The 16,501-nt window shown below is 41.8% G+C and overlaps 1 long non-coding RNA gene across 1 annotated transcript in view; it reads left to right on the top strand.

Annotated features, from left to right (window-relative positions):
• The first annotated feature begins 244 nt into the window (after positions 1 to 244).
• The window catches only part of LOC134159840 (uncharacterized), a 188,523-nt gene continuing 172,266 nt past the window's right edge, over positions 245 to 16,501 (top strand). The window contains exon 1 of the long non-coding RNA XR_009963318.1: positions 245 to 333. This is a non-coding gene — a long non-coding RNA (uncharacterized LOC134159840). The remainder of the gene's footprint in view (positions 334 to 16,501) is intronic.

Here is a 16,501-nt window from a genome sequence, read left to right as displayed (position 1 = left end):
CAGAAGGATCTGCTATCCCTACATACTTCATGCCCACTCCGTTCCTAACCAAAACTTCCACAATGATCCCCCATGTTGCAGACTGGATGAGTCACATACCCAAAGCAATGGGACATTTCAAAGGGGGCACAAAACTGGGGGTCCAAACTTAAGCAGAGAGGATTCAGAATAGATATAAGGAAAAAATTCTCTACTAGAGAGTGGTGAGACACTGGAACAGGCTGTCCAGAACTGCCATATCCCTGGCAGTCTCCACGGCCAGGTTGGATGGGGCTTTGAGCAATGTGGTCTAGTGGAAGGTGTCCCTGCCCGTGGCAGGGGGGTTTGAATTGGGTGATCTTTAAGGTCCTTTCCAACCTAAACCACTTTATGATTCTATGAAAAGTCAGGAAGGAAGCCAGGAACAAAGCCAGGTAGGTAGCACTGCGCCCACCAAAGCTGGAAGCCCCTGTACACACATAGCTTAGACATGTACATGTGAAGTACAACAACCCAAAATCTTGGTGGTCTACCCGAGCCCATGTCATGTTTCATGTAAAATCACCTTCTTGCAGCTGTGTCCCTTTCCTTACCCTGTGCCTATGCACACAGGTGCAGAACAAGTCCCCATAGCATTTCAATACATTATGCACTTTTTTTTCCCTTCTGGCAAAAAAAGCTGTCCTCTGCAGTGCAATTACGATATTGTGAAGATTCAGTATGGTATCAGTACCACATACCAGACCCTGGGCTTCATCTTGTTTACAGGAAAACAGCTTAGTGTAGGCAGATGTGTCCAATGAGGGTGAGGTTATTTTTGATTGCAGGATTCAAAATTAACACTGCAATAAAACTAGTTCTATGCCAGTCATGTTTACTCTGAAATACATTCATTAGCAACATTCAACCATGTACCTAAAACTCTACAAAAATATGACCTCACCATACACTGAAGGGGAAAAAATGAGCCAAAATTACAAAACCTGTGTCTCAGCCAGAGAGCCTGTCTTTTGGTTTCTCTATTTTGGGGAAATAAGATACCCTTTCTCTTGAGAAGTTCAACAGCAGCTCCAATTTCTCAGAGAGAAATTTGTTGTCTACCCTCAGAAGAGACGGATTTACTGACATGACTCCTGCCACATCCCCAGCCAGGAGGACAAAGCCCATGTAATGGGCTCTTACCTGCACCTGATAGTTGCTCAGTGTCCTCTCTGCTATAGATTTAATTTTTTTTTAGTAACCTGGAGCAAACCACTTGACACTTTTTTACTTCAATTCTCCTCCCACAGGATGATCTTCTCTATTCAATAAAGAGGTTTGTAAGGGTACAACACTGACCATGAGGTGCTCAACTGCTGTTTCATGAATGGCCATATCAATACCCTAGCTAGATGGTAACAATTAAAGCTAAAGCTGGCGTCTTTCCTTTGCTCTCTTTCCCTGAAATACCTGCTGCAGGCATGCCAACTATGATGACCTTTCCTTACAGAAAAGAATAAAACCTACAAATACTGTTCATGGATGGGCAAGACTAGAATGAAACAATTAGGAAATGCAGCACACCTCACATATGTCCTTACCTCAGAAAGCCAGAATTATTAGCATAAACACAGTGTGCTCTCTTAGCATTAGAATTAAAACTGGAGAGCAGAGGCAGAGGGAGCCCGTTGTTAATGCAGACAATTCAGCCAGACAACAGTTGGCCTTACTAATTAGCAAAACAGTGCCACTTTCAGAGCTCTCTGTGGGTATTCCCCAGGGAGTTTCAGACATCAAGGCAGCTAATATGTTTTCAAAAAAAGCTGGCAAGAGCTAAAACCTGCACAGCCAAATACCTGTGTGCAAGCAATCACTTTCCTGTGCAAGTTCCATGCTGAGAAAAGCCTGGATTCACTCATTCATAAAAATTTTGCCAGCCTGCAGGTTCTGCTGGTCTGCAGGTCTGCTCTTACACTTTTGTTTTGTTTTGTTCTTTGCTCTCATTTCAAGCTCTTGGACATAGATGATTATCAGAAATTAACTTTCTTTTTTAACATGCATTTCTCACCCTAGTAAGGAAGAAGACTCCAAAGTGTGAACTTTATAAGTCCAAGAACAAGAATAGAATCAAATAAACCTGCTTCATTCCTCTTAAGGAGCTTCAGGGAATTTTGGAGAGAAAAGGAATCTGAGATTTTGAAAAGCCTAGAATTGGACTTAAAAATATACCTGGCTGGATATCAAAACTGTGCCATTTAAGTAAATCTAACTCCTTGCTTCCTTCTGTATCCAAAGCACATCTCCCTGCCTCCCAGATCTCACACCCAGCAGTCTGAAGCCAGCCCCCAATCCCACCATGGTCCAGCTGCCACATGCTGTTCATGGCAAGTTAACATGCAAGCCAGGCTACAGCCGGTTCCCAATCTCTACTTACTAACTCAGAGATGAAAGAAACAATTCTTCTGGGAAAAGCTGTGTACTTCATACTGCATTACGCTTACTTCAGCCCATGTTAGTGTATTTAAAGCACTGCTGGTTACTTAGCATAAAGATTCAACTAAGGCCATTAATTGTAAGTCTGTCATGGAAGACAGAAAGATCTGTTCTGCTATAGAGGGTATTCTGGCTCTATAAAGTATATGATGGCTGCGGAAAAAGATAAGCCTGAAGTATAGCACACAAGAATAATAACCTTAAATGTTAAAAGCATATTAATATTTCATCGGGGAACCAGAGGAGCTGGAAAGCACTAGGGGCCCTATCACATGATAATCATTTGATAGGACACTACAGCCAACCACAGGGATAATTCACAGGGATTACAACTGCTCTATTTTCACTGGCAGGCAGCACTGGATGCACTGACAGCAGGAATTTGGTTGTGCGAACAACCCCTGAGTAATTAATCAGGGTCAGGGCAGGATCTGGTTTCAGAGAAGTCAGGCTTGTTACTGGCACTGCCCTCCAAGCTTTGTGCCAGCCCAGTTGTTCCATTTCTTCTGTTCACGTAAGTCAAAGTACTGCTGCCTGCTACAGAATTCAGTGGATTGAAATAATTTATTCTGCATTAGGCTGCCATGATTACATTTTGTTTGTTTTTGTCTAGCCCACCCATAGACAATGATCAAATGCTAAAATGCCTGAGACGCAGGCTCACTGCTTGGATGTAAAAACCCAAATTTGCCAGCCTGATGGCCACCAGGTCACTCAGGAGACTGACTCTTAAGGTTCAAGCAGGAAGCTTGTACAGCAACCTGGGAGGGGAAAGGCACAACCCAGTAGTTTCTCACCCAGAAAACAACTCCTCAAGAGGAGGTGGACTAGATTCATGCAGAGATCCATGCATCTCCAGGTAACTGCAAAATGCTGCCTCAAAAGCCTCAGAATATTACAACAGAAGAGACAAATAGCAGGGAAGATACCACAAAAGCCTGACACGAACTAACATTGTGGAAAAGCCTGAAAGTTTCTGTCCTGTGTTCTAACTCACAAGCAAGGAGACAGATCATAACATTAAAAGTGAGAAAATTCAAAACTGAAAAAGAGTAGAATTTTTCCTGCACAACTTAATATACTAAAATGTTACTGTCACTGGATGTCAAAAAGGCCAAGAACTTAGCAAGACTGAAAGCAGGGTTAGGTATTTACATGGTTAACACGAACCTTCTCCGTTACAGCTGTAGACACCAAGTTTGGAAGGGAGAGGCATAACAGAGTGCTTCAGGGTTTAAGACAAATTTAACACTAAATCATAGAACAGATAAAGTGTTAGGAAGTGGAAGGACCTCAAGTTAGGAAGGAGAGGAAGGGACCTCAAAGCTCATCTAGTTCCACCTCCCTGCCACAGGCAGGGACACCTTCCACTAGACCAGGTTGCTGAAAGCCCCATCCAACCTGGCGTTGAGCACTGCAAGGGACAGGGCAGCCACAGTTTCTCTGGGCAGCCTGTTCCAACCTCTTACCCACCTGTTTCATCTGCATTCAGAGTGTTTGCGTTGCATGACATTTAAGTGCCTCAGCCATAGCTGAGGCTTTGCTTTATCCAAAACCAAAGCCAAGACAGACTCATCTCATTTTTCCAAGCCTTTCACTATACTGAGTGTGGCATTAAACCTCCCCTTCACATTTCTATGAGGAGCACCAAAGTCAAGCTTTGATATTACTTTATCCTTTTTTTCATTTCTGGAGCAGAGGATGACTGCTCATTACACAATGGTTTTGCCATTACTTATTCAACTTAAAATGAGGTAAACTGCCAAACAAGAAGCCTGGAGGTTTTTCTTTGTTTCTCTCTGTCTTCAGTGTATACATTGGAACATACCTAAAGGCACACGAGCATACACACTATGCTGTATCAGCACCAAACTGTTACCTTTTCTTGAAATCCAGACTGAGCAGTCTTTTTTTATTTTTCCTTAAACATACACACACTCAAGTAAAAATAAAACTGCCTGTGAACGGCCTTCAGGCATCAAAATGTGTGTGGTCAAGTGTCATCAATCTTGCATCACCAAAGAGAAGCCTTCTGCCTCCTCTCTTCCCCACACCACTAAAACACATTAATTAAAACTGTGTTCATTCCCTCCTCACCCCAGTGTGAGCTCATCCCCTTGTGATACATTCTGACCTTCAGGAAATAGGCTGCTTCTCTGCCACGCTACTCTGCAACATAAAGCTCAGATCTTCACAAAACCGTTTCCTAATTGCTCGTCCATGATCACATTTATCTCCCAGGCAAGTCCAGACTGCAGTAGTTAATAGTATAAATGGTAGCTAGAGCAACAAGGACTGTGGTTCTGTTTATCTCACAGCTATCAAAATGAAAGTCTACATTAGTGTCAGCAACCTGAAGACATTATTCACACAAACTTTTAAGCCTGTTTAACACGATTTATTAGAACTTTGGGGCTTTGGAGTAACAACCCATAGAAACAAAGCAGTAGAGGACAGCCATTGCTGCCAAAGTGAACTTTATATACAGTTAAAGCAACTGACATGATCAAGTAGGAAAAAAATAGCATAAGGCATTTTCCAGTAATTCTGATTCAGTTGAATTTTTACAGTATATAAATAAATTCTAAGTATGCTCATATAAGGTTAGCTTTCCTGCATGTAGGCATTTAGAAAAATGTTAAATTACATTATCTACATGCACTGGAAACATAATACAAAGGATTATGTGAAAAGCCAGAAGCAGCAGGCCAACATGGGCAAATCTCTTATGTAATGTCTGACAAAGCCTGACACAAGCGCAGAAATAGAGCCCACAATTTCCTGGGAACCATTCTTTTTGTAAATTAAACATTTAATTACAAATCTGAGCCCATAAATAGACTCTTCATGCTGGAAGAAGGAAAGGACCCAATGCAGATGCGCCACTGGATTAAGAGAAGATCCTGAAAGAAATTTATCAATGTCACAGGTAATTAATTAGAACTCCCCATCCACAGATGGAGATGGCTGTATTTATCAGCCAGGATTCCCAGAACAGCAGGTGGCCAACAAAGAGCCTAGCTAGTTCTCTCTCTCCTCATCTACCTAGTTGTGACTTATCTACATTGCAAACACATGGCTTTAAATTATTCCCACTGGTGAGAGAAATTCATTGTTGTCAATTCTTGTGTTTATTATCTTTAGACTTGTGATATCTGCTGCTCTTTTGTGAACCTCTAGTTTTGGAGGTCATGTGGTTACACTTGTATTTAAGGAAAGCTGATGAACTTCTTATCGTTATTTCAGAGAAAAAGATGAAAGAAAACATTCAAGCACATGAGAAGGCAAGTGCAAAGAAACCAAAATGTAAATGTAGTACTTCTAAACATCCACTTTATTAACCCTTTTATATTCTGGGGACATAAATGGGTAAAATCTTTATATTAATCTTACCAAATGTACAGCAGTGCTTGCAGCATTTAGAAAAGATACTAAACATCCATGTACAAACACCAAATACATACACAGGTCTGCTGCCTAAAAACCCCAGCCAAGAAAAACAACACACTTTTAAGATGTATGTCTTCAAATTAAAAACAAAACAAAACTCAATAAACCAGGATAGGAATACATTTTTCTGGATGTGAACAGACTCTGGTTCTCTCAGCATATGAACTTTTGGTGTCTGCTCCTGGGAACAGTTTCTGACTATACTGTGGCTGTTTAGTGGTCTTTTTTTGAAACAAAGCACAGCTCTTTCAGTTCCTCATGCATTACTCTCAAGATCAAATTAGTGTGATAGCCTGAAATGAAAAACAATAGCCAGCACATATAAGCAGCCTCCCCAGATCATGTTTTCAAACAACACAGCTCCCTTGTACTGGTTCTCTTAGCTATAAACACTAGCCCAATTCTTTGAATGCAACTCAGAGGCACAACTTCCTGACCAGAGATATAAATGCCACTCACTGAGGCACCACAACATGCAAAACACAATTAAAAGTGCCTTCAATGACCTCTGCTGCCCTGTGCTAAAATGATTTTCCACACTTACAGTGTGCAGGAGAGCTGATCCTGCTGCAGTCTGTAGCTGCAGTGACACTTGGCATTTTACCATATGCAATATGGAACTGCTCTCTAAGAACTCATTCCTCTTAATGCTCAGCTGTGTGCAAAAGCCTACAAAAGCAAGAGGGCGCTGAGCTCAACATGGTCACCTATGGGAGGAGCTGAGTTAAGCAAAAGCAGGTGCATCAATAAGGTCAAGGTCCCAGTAACCTGATTGCCATTAGGAAGGTCTCAAGAATAACATGACATACAATTTATCAAGTGGAGGCATAATGACAACTGGAGTGCTAACCTGGTCATTCAAGGCTCAACTTAATTAGCAGATACGGTCATTCACTTACAGCACTTTATGTCTGAAGCTGATTAGAAGAAAAAAAAAAAAACAACTGTGCTCAAGAGCTTCATTTTAGCAGAGTCCTTTCTTTCTAAGAGAGGAGCTAACAATACACTTTAATTTCAGGTAATAATAACCTCCAAAAATGTTTAGGCCTTGTAACTAATATGTTAAAAGGGTAATCAACATAAGTGAGAAGAGTCTAGGAGCAGAAGGACAATGAAGTCTAGTGTGTCACAGTGATCTGCATTCAAATGAAAATACTTAGGAACAAGATTTTGCAACTTTGATGAGCAATGAATAGCATCTTTACACTGAAACACTGCTATTTGTTACACCTTTGCTGTAACAAAAGCTCAGGTCAGTCCTGGGAGTGACCTGACATCCAAACAGCTCCTGAGATCTCATAACTCATGTCCATAACTTATTGGTAAGTGGTTTGAAGTTGTCCCTCCAATCCTAGCACCCTGCTGGGCCCCCTGTCCATCCTTCAACCACCTTCCCTATCAAAATAGGAAATGTAAGAGTCCGGACATAAATGTGAATGGACTCTGAAGGAACAAACGTGACAGTGAAAAAAACAATCACATTTGCCAGCTCACCGGTGCTTTAAATAAATAAGCAAGCGTGCACTTGTGACACTTGGAAATGACACCAGAGTCAAGTCCTGTGCTGAGAAGAGCTGCCAGTGTACAATCTGCCCCGTTCCCTCTGCCCTCTCCCTCCTACCTCAAGGCCAAGTCTGTACCAGTGGGAACAACCACAAGTACTGTAACTGTACAAGTGCAATCCTGCCTTTAACTACCTTTAACTACCAAGGCAGTACTAGAGAACTGTATGTCCCTCAGCTTCAGACATTAATGTGTATGTTATTGTATAGCGAGGTCAACTTCAGGCAAGTATTAGATTATTTATAACTTCAAATAAGTTACTTTGCAAGCTCATTTGCCAGACTTCCATGTGGGGCAGCATTTGATAGAAATATGGAAAATGGCCTGAACTTTAAATGACAAACAGATGAGAAGGTCCGATGAAAATCAAACACTTTTGAAGGCCATGTGTTTTCACAGGGAATATAAATGGAATTTTTAATTGATGTTGACTTCTGCTCATGGTAACATTTTGGGTGATCTCAATTAGTGGGGTTACAAAAAACAGTAAAGAAAGGAATTTGATTATGGCTAGCCCTGGAAAAAGAGATCTGGCAGAAGTATTCCCTACATGTCTTAATTCAGGGAGTAATCTCTTCTGTAATGTAACCATCCACAGTCAACATATTCTTGCAGCCACCAGGCACAATAACAGCTTCTTAATGTCAAAGATGCTGAGTACTATCCTATTATCTTTTAATGAGTTTAGCTTTTTGATCTCTAGTGATTTGGACAGGTCTGAGTGCAGAGCTCACTCTACACGCTGAAGAAACAGGTTGAATTGGCAGTTCCCATGAAGAGTTGCTTGCGATTTTGTGTCACTTGGCTTTTCTGAAACTTAACCTTCCAACTGCACAAATGAGGATATATCCTCTCACAGAGGTGAGATGAGGATAAATATACTGAAGCACAGAAGGTTCTCACATAACATATTAATGGTAGCACTAAAAGTACCTAGAAATTACACAAATTTATTTCCCAGCTGGCATCTGCCCATGTTGGAGTAACCAAGGTTCACTGCTTCTCATTGAGCTTCACTCAGATCAACAAACTGTTTTTACGCTGGGTTTTAAAGTATTTCCACCAACAAATGTTAAATACGTTTTTCTGGCTCAAGATGGATGGGCAAAATTGTTTTATTGCACTGTTACAAAATCCTTTGTGCAGAAACAATTTCTAAATGAAAACCATCTTACTAAAGTAACAGCTTGCATACAAACGCACCACTAAAGTCATTTTTTACCTGTGCCAGGAAAGCCTTTCACATCAGATTTAACATATTTACCAGCTCTGCATTAAAAAGTACTTTTTCTTGGTTCACAATGGAAAAGCAAATTGTATCTTATCAATCATTTTTTTAAATCCCATTTCTTCTGAGAAAGCTGTTTTAGCCACACAGAGAGAACCTGAGGTTACACAGGTTTATAGAAAAAAGTCCAAGGCTGCTTCTACATGCTCTTCATGAAATAGTGCTGTTTATCATTTCCAGTTGTGCCTTGATATAAAGGCACTGAAACCAGCAAAACCTGTTACAGTCTAAAATTAGTTTAGTTGATTTAAAAACAAACCCAACATCACCACCACATTTGTCTCCTTTCAGGGAATGAGAGTTCCTACAGTCAATCTGAACATGAATGGAGTCATTCACTGATTCACATCAGTGTGCAACTGCCCCGTTCCAACAAAGGTATCATTTTCTATTTCATCTCAAGGATGAGGATTAAAAACCAGCAGGGGACAGTGAGATGGAGCACCTATACCCTGGCCAGGAGCATGCATTCACTTTTTCCCCTTGGCCAAAGCACCTTCAGCTGATGCCACAGGAAGATTCAGCTGACTACAGCCTTCTAGACCTACACTCTCCCTTCACAGGCAACAGTGCCAGCCCTGACAGGACACATTCATCCTTGATGTTTTGGTGGGGTTGTTCTTACCTTGATGCTGTTATGGCTATGCCTTTATACTTGAGGTTCTTCTCCAAGCTCTTCTGCTCATGCAGAAGGCTTTTGCTCATCTGCAGCTGTCAGAGGGTAGCCTCCTACCCTATGGGGTCTCTTGTGGCACAAGTGCAAATGTAAATGGCACAGAGATATACTGCCATCTTCACTATTAGATAGGCCTTGCAAGCCACTGTTCATTTTGGTCTGGGGAAAATTCATGTCTGTCACAAGTTTGCAGAGCTGTGGAGCCCCCAGACCCTTCTTCCAGACTAAAGACCTGGGGATGGGAAGGGCAATTTTGCAAGTCACATGCAGCTTGTTCCCCTCTCCTTCCCACATCATAGCTGTGTCAGGGTTCAAGAGACTCTGGGGTACATTCACCATTAAGCAAATCCAGCAGTTATTTATGGGTCAGAAATAATTGTTCCTTTCCCTCTACTTCTTCCACAGAGATCACAGTCAAAAAGCCAATGAGGGCCTTCCAAACAGGAAACAAACAAAAAAAAAAAACCACCCCAAACACCCCCCCCCCCCCCCCCCCCCGATGTTCTTTCTCCTCTTCCGAAGAGAGTGGATATTTACCACCTTCAAAAATTGTCCAAAGAAATTATGCGAAATCCAAAAGCAATGGAAGTACCCTTGTTAAATCCAGTCTCACTTGGGAATATAAAATTTAGACTTGCTATTCATGCAGTTAAGGCTTCATCACAGCAGATCCTTTTCTTTCTTTTTTGTCTGAATTTGAAAGCTAGGAGATAGAATATCAGAACACCAAAGCATGGTGTTCTGAAGTTATTTTTCTCATAAGGTTGTATGCTCCAGGATATAGTTAGATTCCCTAGAGATTTATTGTCTTTCGTACGACAATCAGAGGCCTTGAAAGGTGTATAAGTATTAGTTTTGAAAACACATATGGCATAGAACAAAGAGAAACAGACTGATCAAACAGCAGGGGCAATGTACAGGAGTTAATAATACAAAATAATTCTGAGCAGCGGCCAGTTTTCACAAAGCAAACATCTCAATGTGGATGCCATATTGTCAATTAGAGCCAGTCATTTTCAGATGTAATGGGAAGTGGAATACAATATCTACATCTGATGTATGAACGCAACTGTAAAGAATCAATACCATCTGGCTGCAAAGCATTTGGTCTTTTAGTCAGCAAAACCAGGCCGTTCACACAATAAAGAACAGTTCAGACAATATGGGAACCTCGGACTTTTCAGCATATCATTTGCAGGGCAATTTTTAAAAGAGGAGACAAAATTTCAGCGGTGCTTTACCAATAAATCTGAACGTACAGAATAACCTCAATGAGGGCCAGGGGTTGAGGTGGAATCTGTATTCCTTCAGGAAAGGTTTATGCCTTCACATGTGTTACATTACAGGCCAAATTCAGGGCCGTGTAAGCAGGTCCAGCGCCAGGTCTGGGTTTGGCCCTGCATTTTCTCATTACGCTTGTCACAAGACATCAGGAGTAATCACACCACACAGCACTGCGAATGCTAATAAAATAAACCAATGATTGATGAAGAACTTTATCCTGAAACATCAGCTATCTTAACTTGTGTTTCATGGGTACAGTGGCATTAATTGCTTCCATACTGGCTTTATTCTGTTTTGCAGAAATTAGCACCACTGCTAGTTACTAAAATTGTATTTCTAGGCAAATTCTTTTCTTCTCTTTCCCTGAAGTCCTTGCCCTGCTATTTACCTTCACTTTGAAAGGCCAGGTAAAAGAAACTCTGCTTGTCGCATTGCTTTCCCCAAGCCTTCCCAACTGCAAAATTAGGGCGCTCTCTTGATGCTTTGAGAGCTAACAAGGTCTTGAAAATGTGGGAGCAGGTCTGGGTTTCTAATGATACGTACATCTAAGGGATGAAGGAATTGTGTCATCAATTTTCAGCAGGGGATTTTCCATAGCAGGGAAGGAGCAGTCTGAGCTCCGCTTGTCCAGTTTGTCCTAAGCTCTGGCATGTAGCTGACTCCCAAAAATACTCCTGGACCTTGGTTCTCAGACAAGGCAGTCTTTGGGACAAAGGGCAAAAATAACCACAATGGGTAAAAAACCAACTGGTTGAATTTAGGAAGGAATGCCTAAGTAATGCAGGGCATGCTAATATAAAGCCAGATACTGATTTATTGTGAATTGGTTTAGCTCTAGGGAAACTCATTCAGAATGGCCAATTACATAAACTGAGGATCTGACCAGTACCATTTTCTAGGGTATTTTTTGTTGTACAGAGAAAATAATTTAGGAGTTAACACATTATGTCGTATTCCACCCCCACAAGACTCAAAGAGACTCTGTACTCCCACGAAAATACCAAACTTAGTATTTATTTATATTTATAGAAATATATTTTATATCCCATTAGGACTGAGCTCAAATATTTGTGATCCAACAGCACCAGGAAGGACCCCACAGCCAGCTCTGTAGGATGACCACTTCATGAATGGCGGTCTGCACAGTGCTGTCCTGCTCCTCAGTCAATACCATCAGTGAAGATGCTCACAGTGTAGTAAGAAGGAAGAAAACCTCACACATTCACAATACCTCTGAGCTAAAGGATGACTTCAAGTCTCCTGAACTTACTGTGGCTTGGTTTTTGTTTGTTTACAATTACAAGAAAAGAGCTGAATGGCCTTTTCTAATGTCCTGGCTGCCAGTATTTCACCTGTACTTGCTACTTTGTCAGCATCACAAAATATTGACAGTTAGCTCTTGCAACTTCTTTGTAAGCAAAGCTTACATATCTTCAGATCTGCTGATGTAAAACAGTGCAAACTCCAAGAGCTTGCTGCCTCTTGACTTTTCTTTAACTTTACAACTTCACGCACTGCACTACCATATACACAGACTGAGAGCAGGCAGGAGTTAGACCACCAGAAATCCAAGGGGGGGGGAAATGGAGCCCACTTGACTGCTTATCCCCACTCCCAAACGGTCTCAATACAAGTTAAATACAACCCCTTCTACTTTTTTTAAGACCTCTGTCATATACATGCTGAGTGCTGCCAGGTTTCACTATACAGTGAAGCTAACAGACATACTCTCATACCACTACTCTGGGTTGTATCCCACCCCATTGACTCCAATAGGCCTCCACAATCTGTCCCCTGAAACATGTCTGGCTGCAATTCCTATTTTTAGTTACGCCTGACAAATTCTGAACTGCTGATATCAGAATTTAAAGAAATACATGAAAAACACTATTTTCCTTTTAAAAAATTGTTCTCCTGGGTCTCCTAGAGATAATAATTACTGCTCTGCTCAGCTAGTGCTGTCATTATATCCCTCAATAAAATGGATCATTTTTAACTCTCAGGAGCATCGGGAGTGCCGCTGCTGCCTTGTGTGAAAGTAAGAATGTGTCAGTTTTGTTTAGCAAATATAATATTTAATGTCTTTGCTCTTGGCATTCGGGACCAGCACTGAGCCAACTCTGTGAGGATGCAGAGTACACCCTGAACAGTCAAGAGTTTTAAAAGAAATTAAGCATGTAAAAATAATTCCCCCAAGTAAAAAGCAAACCTAAAAGGAAAGATTTCCCCAGGAACATGCAAAATGCAAAAGTCATAGCCAAAACCACTCCATACATTCTGATTCTGTTATGCTGTCAGTGATTGTGCCTCACTGCTGAATTAGTGGCCCATGTAACTCCCACTACAGTTACCAGAAGATATTGCTGGATCTGACTGTATATATCTCAGTTGCCAGGGTAATAGTACACACCCACAGTCAGGAGAGGGCAATCAAAAAGCCTCAACATCCCCTTCTTCCAGCAGTATTCATTGTTTACCCCCAACTTTAGTGACTATACTGCAGCACGTACAAAAAATGGCTCAAACTTGGGTAATATCAATGATCCCCTCAAGCTGACTGACTATCAAGGAGGTTGAAACAGTCATTGCTCTGCAGAGGTGGTACCTAGACTCTATGCCAAGATAATCACAATCTTTACCTAGAGCACAGTAACACTGGAAATACTATTGTGATTTTCATATCCAATCTAAGCCCTGCAGGTCTTTGGTCCTCCCAGGGAATATATCATCCCTTAACCTAAAGAACCCAGCAGACAACTCACCTGTCCAGGCACCAAAGAAGTCACAGTGGTTCCTTTGTTCGGAGCTGGAGGCCCACTTACCATCATATTGTATTACCTGTCATTCCTATGGACTCACTGCCTTTCACCTAGGAGTATGCATGGAGCAGCTCAGTGTCAGTCTCCTTGATGTTGGAGGCTGAACTGTCTCTCTGTGAATTAAAAAGCTCTTTGTGTACAGAATCTTATCTCCTGAATTGATGTATCAGTTTGGTTGCTGTTTTAAACTACATAATTTGTGGTGCATGTCCTGGAAGAAAGAATCTGGAAGGAAAAGAGTATTTTTCTGATCATGGAAAAAAAAAAAAAAAGAATGAAATGCAGGAGCAAGCCTCTAGGATTTCTTCTGTGAATTTCTGCAAGTTTCTGAATAGAGAAGCAAAGTTTTCTTCCTTCTGAAAAAAAGTCTTGGGCCCATAACTCTTCAGATTTCCCAAGTCTGCATTAATCTTCAGCACTCATAAGCAGAAACCCTGTCCCTCCACACCATTCCTTCTCATGATCTCCTTTTCAGTCCCCGTGACATAGCCCAGGATGGCTCCACTTCTCAGGACTGAGTAGAGATCCAGGCCAAGTACTTGGTCTGCCCAGAGGAGATTCAAACAGGACATGGCATGAGCTTTGTGACTTGACATGACAGTCTTCTCTCTGCTGGGGCTACAGAGAGTCCTCCTTAGGAAAAAGGGAGCAAAAGTCTTGAAGATAAGAAAAACCCTCACTATTTTGCAGACTTCTCTTCCTCTGCTCAAACCTCAAGAATAAAATTTAGCCTCTTAGCAAAACTAAAACAAACCTATGGTAAACAAGAAGAAAACACAGGAGAGCTGTGAATACCAGCTGCTTTACAGATCTTTCCCAGTATACCCCCATATTGATTCAAAACTGGTGTGCAACACCTGAATGCAATTCTTCAGCCTGAAGATGATATAAACAGCATTTCTATGCCATCGGTAACCTGATCCCACCCAGCTGGGCTGGCTCCCTGACAGCAGAGGCATTTCATCTCACTGCATAACCATACTACACCTGCAAAGACAAAGAAGCTGCCATAAAGGGGTTTCCAACCACAGCAGAAGGGGAGCTGAGGGTGGAAAAGAGAGGGGAAAAAAAAAAAATAAGACCAGATCTGCTGCACTCATGCTTAATATGAGCACACATGCACACACAAAAAAATATCCATCAAGAAGATGAAGAGCTTCTAGGAGAGGGAAACTTGCTTGCTAACATCACACAGAATGAACTTTTACCTGACTAAATGGGAGCCTGGCAGCAGAGCTTAGAGGGACTGAGCTCAAGCTGCTGATCTGCACAGATCTGGTGAGCCAGCTTGTGCTTTGTGTTATGGAGCCGTGTTTTCAAGATTAGCAGAGCCAAAAATAGGCTTGGAATCACGTTGCACTTCATGGAAGGGTTTCACCCAACGGCAGAGCAAAAAGGATCATACAAGCAAGCAACAGTAGGTCTTACTGAGTCCCAAGAATGGGAGGGAATAAGAAAAAGCATCCTGATATTTTTTCTAGGCAGAAAATAAACTTTTTCACTGATGTCTTCTTGCAGCTTTGAAAGCAAAGGATATCCCATTTACACTGCCTGGGCACTTAACCATTAGGTGTCACTTAGCAGTTTGGAAACTTCTGTCTTATTTTCAAGGTTGATTTAAGCACATGGCAAATAATAACGAGTGATCATTCTCAACAAATTTTGCCAGCGCTCACAGAGGTATTTTTTCCTTCATTAAAAAGATAGAAGGAATGACTTTAACCCCATCTTGCTTGTTTTATGCTGAGAACCCCAGTCCCACAGGTCATCCAGTGACCTGCTGTGAGCCTGCCCCTGCCAGGATACAAATGAGCGACCTGAGAGATCGCAAAAGCGAAGCACTCTGACGTTCAGATCTGAACAGACATTCCTGAGCATCTGAGTCTCCCACTGACTTCGGGGAGAAAAAAAGTAGATCAAAGGTTGCATTAGTACTGACTTTCTGAATCTTCATGTGCCAGGGTCTCTGGAGTTCACTGAAGTTAATGAGAGCGCTGGGTGCACAAAAAAGGCAAGACACATCCCGCTGCAGAAGGGAGGGAGGCTGCAGCCCACTCACTGCAGAGTTTCCTGTGTTCATTTGTTTTTAGAGCAGAGTTGAGGTTAGTTCAGAGGAGAGTTCCTCATTTCCTCCTCCTCCTGCCCCTCTCCCTAACCAGATGTGACAATGTTACAATATTATTATCCTGTCAGCACCACAGGGGGAAATACAAATAAAACTCAGGGTGAAAGGAGAGCCAAAAGAAAAACAGATCCAAGGCAGCACCTTTCAGATTCACTAGCCCATCTCAGGAAAAGGGAAACTTTTACAGCTGGACTGTGGTTTCATGTGAAAGGTTTGTGGGTAAATGATTAACAACAACTTTTTGAGGCTCTGTTGAACGTGATGGGTGACTCTCACTGAAAGCCATAGGAGCTACCTGCAGCTGAAGGATGGGATGTGAACCTTTGGGGCCAACTCATAAATCACATCCTAGACTGGAAAGACCAGTGACCAGCCAGGGTAGGGTTTCACTGTGCCAATGCCCTTCAGCTTCTCAGTGCCACTGGGAGAATCATACCCAGACTGGAATTTCACTATACAAACCATTGGCTTACTGGTTTTCCCTGGCAAGTCTCCCACCAAAGACAAGCAGGCTTGGCTTTCTTCCACACACAGGAACCAAGAAAGGGTGCACAAGGGAATGCATCAAGCAGAAGAATCAGAGGAAGGAGAATGATTTAATGAAATACTATTAAACATTCAAAATACACAGAAGATTCCTTTTCACTGAAAGGTTTTTGCTTCAGCTCACAGTACTGAACAAGTCAGAGATACGGCAGTTTTAGGGCTATGTCTTGCAAAATTCAGAAGCAAAACACCCTTGCCACCCCTGCAGCCTACGGAAGAGTTATAGCCACAAAATAAGCCATCGCTCTCTCTACTTAATACATGCTGTGGCCAGAAGCATGACATAGATATTATTAATC

Source organism: Pezoporus occidentalis, unplaced genomic scaffold (assembly GCF_034315485.1).
Source record: "Pezoporus occidentalis ecotype Australia unplaced genomic scaffold, CSIRO_AGI_Poc_V1 ctg10, whole genome shotgun sequence".
Classification (NCBI taxonomy): Eukaryota; Metazoa; Chordata; class Aves; order Psittaciformes; family Psittacidae; genus Pezoporus; species Pezoporus occidentalis.
The sequence above is the reverse complement of the archived record's forward strand: the minus strand, read 5'-3'. Positions and strand labels throughout refer to the sequence as shown.